The following is a 6,664-nucleotide window of genomic DNA, read 5'->3' as shown; positions in this document are numbered from 1 at the left end:
TCCCTCTTCCGGTCGTGTGTTTATCTCGAGACATGCCACCTTTGATGAGCATGTTTTTCCCTTTGTCGTTGCCACCACTGCCTTTTCCTCTTCCTCACCATCTTCCAATCCCCATCCATCTTCTCTTCTTTGCATCATCTCGGCCGTGGAGCCTTCCCCACCTGCCACCCCATCAACCAACACCACTACCACCCTGTCCACGACCGATACTACACAAGGCAGTACGCCTGCCACTCCTGTTACAGACAACCATTCCCCTTCCTCATTCCTCGACCCATCTTCTACACCTCCTTCTTCATCTCCTTCTCCTATAGCCCCTAGTCCGTCACCACCCATTCCTCCACATGTTGTACCCATTCAAGCTCCCACCAACGATCATGTCATGTGTACTTGTGGCAAACGTGGTTTTCATCTCCCTACTCTCCGTCTTAATCTCACGGCCACACCGACTGTCTCCCCTATGCCCACTTCATATAAATGGGCTCTTCTTGATCCTCTTTGGTTTTCTGCTATGCGAGACGAATACGATGCTCTACAGCAAAACAACACCTGGACTTTAGTTCCAAAACCACCTGTTGTTAATATTGTCTCTGGCAAGTGGGTTTTTTCGCCACAAGTTTCATGTTGATGGTTCTCTTGCTCGCTGCAAAGCTCGCTGGGTTTGTCGTGATTTTTCCCAGCAACACGACATTGATTTGATGAGACTTTTTCTCCTGTGGTAAAACCTAGCACCATTCGTGTTGTTCTTTGTCTTGCAGTTTCCTCTTCATGGCCTATTCACCAACTAGATGTCAAAAATGCTTTTCTCCATGGAACACTAAATGAAACTGTGTACTGCCAGAAACCCTCTGGCTTGGAAAATCCCTCCTCACCAACTCTTGTCTGTCTCCTTAACAAATCATTGTATGGTCGCAAACAGGCTCCTCGAGCCTGGTTCCAGCGCTTTGCTACCTTTGTCCAAACCATCAGCTTTGTTCCTTCTAAATATGATTCCTCTCTCTGCATTTTTTATTCCTCTAATCAAACCGCCTATCTCTTATTATATGTAGATGATATTATTCTCACCGCTTCTTCCGATAATTTCCTCCACCAAATAATCTCTTCTCTCAATCATGAATTTTCTATTACTGATCTTGGTCCTCCACATCATTTTCTTGGCATTAATGTTTCCCGTACTTCCTCTACTCTTTTTCTATCCCAACGCCAATATGTTATAGATTTGCTCTCACGTGCTGGCATGTCTGATTGTCAACCCTGTAGCACACCTGCTGACACTGGTGCCAAATTGTCGGCTGATGGTGAACCCGTTTCCGGTCCTACTTTTATTGCAGCATCACCGACGCTCTTCAATATGCTACCCTCACTCGTCCTGATATTTCCTACTCTGTTCAACAAGCTTGTCTTTATATGCATGACCCTCGTGCTCCTCATCTTGCTCATGTTAGACGCATTCTTCGTTATCTCAAAGGTACTCTTGATCACGGCCTCCTTATTAATTCTTCCTCTCCGACAAGCTTGACAGTATATTCTGATGCAGACTGGGCGGGTTGTCCCGACACTCATTGATCCACATCCGGATATTGTGTTTATTTGGGTGATAATGTTGTTTCTTGGTCTTCAAAAAGGCAGGATACAGTTTCCAGGTCCTCCGTTGAATCTGAGTATCGGGCTGTTGCTCATGCTGTCGCCGAGGCTGTCTGGCTCCGGCAACTCCTCATGGAGCTTCATCGCCCACTCGAGCGTGCTACCATTGTTTACTGTGACAATATTACAGCAGTCTACATGGCATCTAATCTAGTTCAGCATCGTCGCGCGAAGCACATTGAGATAGATATTCACTTTGTTCGTGAGAAAGTGGCTCTTGGCGAGGTTCGTGGTCTCCATGTTCCAACAAGTGCGCAATTTGCTGACATCTTCACCAAAGGGCTTCCCAATGCATCCTTCACCGACATACGCTCCAGTCTCAACATCGTCACGCCCGACGTTGACACTGCGGGGGGATATTAGAGTATATTCGGCCGGTTCAGTTTTTGGTAGTTTTGAATTGTAATCTATTCACTTCTATACTTGGACTCCAAGACTTTGTACTTATATAAACAACCCATTGAGGCATATATCAATACACAATTACTATCAATCTTCAGTTGGAGATGTCCACGACGACGATGCCGGACGTCGGCTGGACGGGTGGGTAGGAGGGCTCTGGCTCATCCTCCTCCTGCTCGACCTCATCCATGTAGGTGAGCATCTCGGGCTCCTCCGCGGCCTGCTGCACATCCATCTCCTGCCGCCGCCGCCGGCTGGCCTCCGCAGCCGACTCTGACCGAAGGGAATCGAGGATGGCCTGGTGCTCCGCCTGCAGATCCACGTCACCAGCATCCCCCACGTCCTCCTGCTCCAGCTAATCCTCCTTCTCCTCCTCCAACTCCTCCTCCAGATCCACTGCATCCGGAGGTAGTCCCGCGGCGGTCCGGGCTTAGCGCCTTGCCCGGATCTGCTCAAGGAGCTCGAGCCGGTGCTTCGGCGTCATAAATGGCTCGCTCCTCATCCGGCGGCGTGGGAGCAGGGCTACTAGGCGGACGGGTGGAATGGAAAGTGGCAGCGGCGGCGGACAGACAGAGAAAAATGTGGATGGTAGGGTTTCGGCGCCACCGGTCCGATGAAGGAGACGAGCTTCGGACCGCCGAGTTTTCGGACGTTTTTGCTTGGGACCCTTTCGTCAGCCCAACGTGACGGGCGTGCCGGAACGCCCCCGTATCTGCCCCATATTTGGGCTGGATATGAGGGGTGCCGCTAGCCCAGGCGTTTGAGACCCGTTTAAGTCGCCCGTATGGATAGAAAAATGACACGTCAGTGACATCAAAGAGGAAAGAACTATAAAACGATAAGACAAGCAACCGAGAAAATTAGTACACCAATGCTATGAAAATGAGCTAATATGCTCTGCAGTGCTCTGCAGTACGCAAACTTCTGTCCCATGTTGTGCTCCGTGGAGCGTGACAAGCAATTAAGAGGGGCCGAAATTTAAAATAAAAGCAAAATGTGGATGATTAGGAGCAGTGCGAGATGGTCGTTCAAACATAAGTATGATAGTATGGACTATGAAGGTGTTTTGTTTTTTCATACTAGAAGTATAGCTACTAGCTCATGCATGCAAGCATGGCGAGCAAGTTATCATTTGTAACTCAAGAAAACAAAGAACTATCAAGAGCGCGCAAAGAGACAGAAGGGTGTCGATGTTGGTCGCTAGGGATTGGGACTATCAGGTGGCAACACATGAACCCTTAATAAATTACACATACACGTACTACATACTCCCTCTGTCTGAAAAAACTTGTCTCAAACTTGTTCCTCAAATGAATGAATCTAGCACTAGCTTTGTGTAGATACATCTATTTAACAGACAAGTTTTTTCGGATAAAGGGAGTATGGATTAAGTGTAATAGTGTAAGAACAAAGATCATTTAATTCACTTTTTAGAACAATTATGCCCTTAGACAGAAGTCAGTTTTGGTCTTGGGCCTAAACCTGACCCAATTTGTTCCGGTCATATGATGGACCATGTACTATGCATTTCATCACATAGTAGAGTGCACCGTAAAATCTTTTTTTTTCCTATCCAAGACAGTTGTGCAAAAATGCAAACTTGCCACATCCTGCAAGAAACAAACAAGCAAATGGGAAAATGGAAACGAGGCACTCCGGCATTCCGCGCCAGGCGGCAGCAACAGAAGGGGGCAAGTGCAAGTGAGCCGAATACAACTCTGCGATTGTCATGGTCTGCTCCGTTTAAAGGAAGTGTTGTGGCCTGCTGGAACTAGAGATCCACATTCTATTCGAGGCACAAGTTGTACGTACTACGTACATCTCAGATTCCTTCCAATATCAACACAAGGCTGTGCAGGTCAAAAGGCTAGGCGGTGCAGTTGCAGTAAATATATTTCTTCCACTTCAGAAGGAGGAACTATCAGCGATGCTGATTTTCCTTTTCTGGAGTCAACGAGGAATCTTGGTTAACTAAGCGCTAAACGCATCCAGATCACGGTCCGTTTGATCGACGGGGAGCGCGGTAATTACTGCACCACGCAATGCGGGAGACATGATCGATGGACGGTGGAAACCGAGAACTGTGGGCAGGGCGCTGGGAACCATACGGGGATCCTCACGAAAGTCCATGGCGTCCGCGATTAACAAACCATTTAACGGGGCGTCGTCTCTGGACTAAATACTGTCGGTGCGGTGGAGTAGTGTCGCTACTAGTACTGGTTTGTTTTCTTTTCCATGGACGGTGAAACGGAAGCCTTAGTTGGATTGCTCTCTTCTGCAAAGCAAACTGATGCACTGCACTGGAGTGCAACAAAGATCATCGCTGCCTTTCTCTTGTTGGTCACATTCCGGATGTGATCATCTCGCGGGATGAAATAGCAGGGTGAGTTCATGCCTTCCGTTCCAGACTTTTCTGTACCCTTCTTTCCCAAGCTATGATGGGCGATTGCCGAGCAATCATCATGTGTACGCACGCACCTTTACTAGTTATCTTTCCCAAGCTATGACGGATCAAATTGATGAGCAAAAGGGATCCGAGCAATCATCAATTTGATCAGCACTCCTGCTCTAACTGTTTCTCTCAGCTCCTCATCGATCAGCACAGCTGCAAACAGAATAACTGGACACCTTTTACAGAGCCCACATCCCAATCACTTGTACATGTTGCAGTTAGCGAGCCGTTGAGGAATGAAAGGCGGGTAACCTTCCTTGTCCGTTTCCACCAGCCGGAATCTCACGGTTAGACCACGCTCCCACTCCGACTGCGCCACCTTTCCTGGTCGTCAAGTGAACCTTTTTCACGATCTATACCGGCGAGCAGTACAAAGCGCAGCTAAAAACTAGACCCATACGCTTTTCCTTGTACAGGTAGAGTAGTTGGGTGTCAATGGCAGAGGCGATACGACTCGATTGCGCGGCAGGACGTGGGGGGGGGGGGATACGGTGTGGTGGCTGGCCATGAACCGTCGTGCGTGGATAGGGATGGGGGTGGAGTTTATGGAGGTAGCCAAACATTCAATAATTTTCTAGAGTAGTGCCTACCTGGGGAGTGTTAGTGCTGCCCCTCTCCTCTCCTATCCTCTCTCTACTGCGTGCCCTGCCGTATGATTATGATGCCTTCTTCCCTTTGACTCTAACCCTCAGCCCTGCCCAGATGAACATGGGAGAGAAACTTATAATGCTAGTACTAGGAGGAATCTTGATGAGTTCTTGCCTTTTTTTTTTCACTTAGTATAGTCTCCGTTTCATAATGTAGTGTTGACACATCTTTTGAAGATAAAAATTTACAAACTTTAACCAAGTATATAGGAAAAAACGCCTATGTCTAAATAAAAGCAAATACATATCGATAAATAATACTATGTGACATACCTTCATATGGTACTGTAGACATAAATTGTTTCCTTCATAAACATGATATGATCAATGTTGATAAAGTTAGATTTTTCACAAAAAAAAAGTTAGTTATAGACACTAGAAAACAGAGGGTATTGTAGGTATAATAGTACTAGCTAGCTAGTGCGCCGCTATCCTCTAGTGTGCGTACAAGAAAAATCAAAGTTCAAGAAGGCGCTGGGCGTTACTTATGCGTTTTGTGACCTACTTGCGCACAACCCGCTTATGCGTCGCCTAGGCGCGCCTAGGCGTTTCCACTGTAGCATGAAGAAACAAGGTAGATGGGCTGATCTGGCCCATTAAACCACTGGCCCATCTATTCAATTCTCCTACTAAAGCCTCCCATACGTGCACAGTCGACAGAAAATTAGGGATCCTCCTCACGCCGCCTCTCTCCTTCCTCTCTCCCTTGCTGCACATGGGAACCAGTCAGCCAGTGAAGCTCGATTTCTCGCCGGAGATGCTTGATCCCTCGCCGGAATCAGTCGATTTCTCACTGGAAATGCTTGATCTCTCGCCGGAATCAGTTGATTTGTTGCTGGATTGGTTGAATCCTCGTCGGGGAGGATGGATCTTTGCTGGGGAGGTCAAATCCTGGCTGGGGAGATTGATTTCCTGCCTGAGAAACACGATTTCTTGCCGGAGGACCTTTCTGGGCGCTTTTCTGAGCGCCTAGGTCCAAAGCGAGGCGCTATGCCAGCGCCCAGAGCATAAGCGCGCCTAGGCGAGCGCCTAGTAGCGCCTTCTTGAACAGTGAGAAAAATATTGAGTTTGCACATGGAGATGCATGTGTGTATGTGCTTTTCCAACAGTGACGAAATGGTTTTTGTCCCCCTTAACGGCTAGTGGATTATGGTTAAGAAGAAGGTGATAAACATATCCCTTCCGTGTGAGTCATAGCTGTCACCAGGTGACACATGCCCTCAAAAATGAAAAACCCACCAAGCAAGCAAGGCATGTGTTCCATTCCATGTCTTGCTACCTTCCCATCAAAGCCACGTACGTAAACAAACAAATAAATCTCCATCCATCCATCTTTCCTTCCTTCCCTCCTTCCCACAGCTTAGCCCATCACCTTGTTTCAAAAAAAAAAAAACTTAGCCCATCATAGGCCACCCACCGAGAGGAGAAAGGTGTTTTTTAAACAAGGCGGCATAATTACCACCACGTACCCTTTGTAGTAGTAGTACATGGAGTAAGTTGTAATCCATGTGCCCTGCTA

Source organism: Triticum dicoccoides, chromosome 1B (assembly GCF_002162155.2).
Source record: "Triticum dicoccoides isolate Atlit2015 ecotype Zavitan chromosome 1B, WEW_v2.0, whole genome shotgun sequence".
In the NCBI taxonomy this organism is placed as follows: domain Eukaryota; kingdom Viridiplantae; phylum Streptophyta; class Magnoliopsida; order Poales; family Poaceae; genus Triticum; species Triticum dicoccoides.
The sequence above is the reverse complement of the archived record's forward strand: the minus strand, read 5'-3'. Positions refer to the sequence as shown.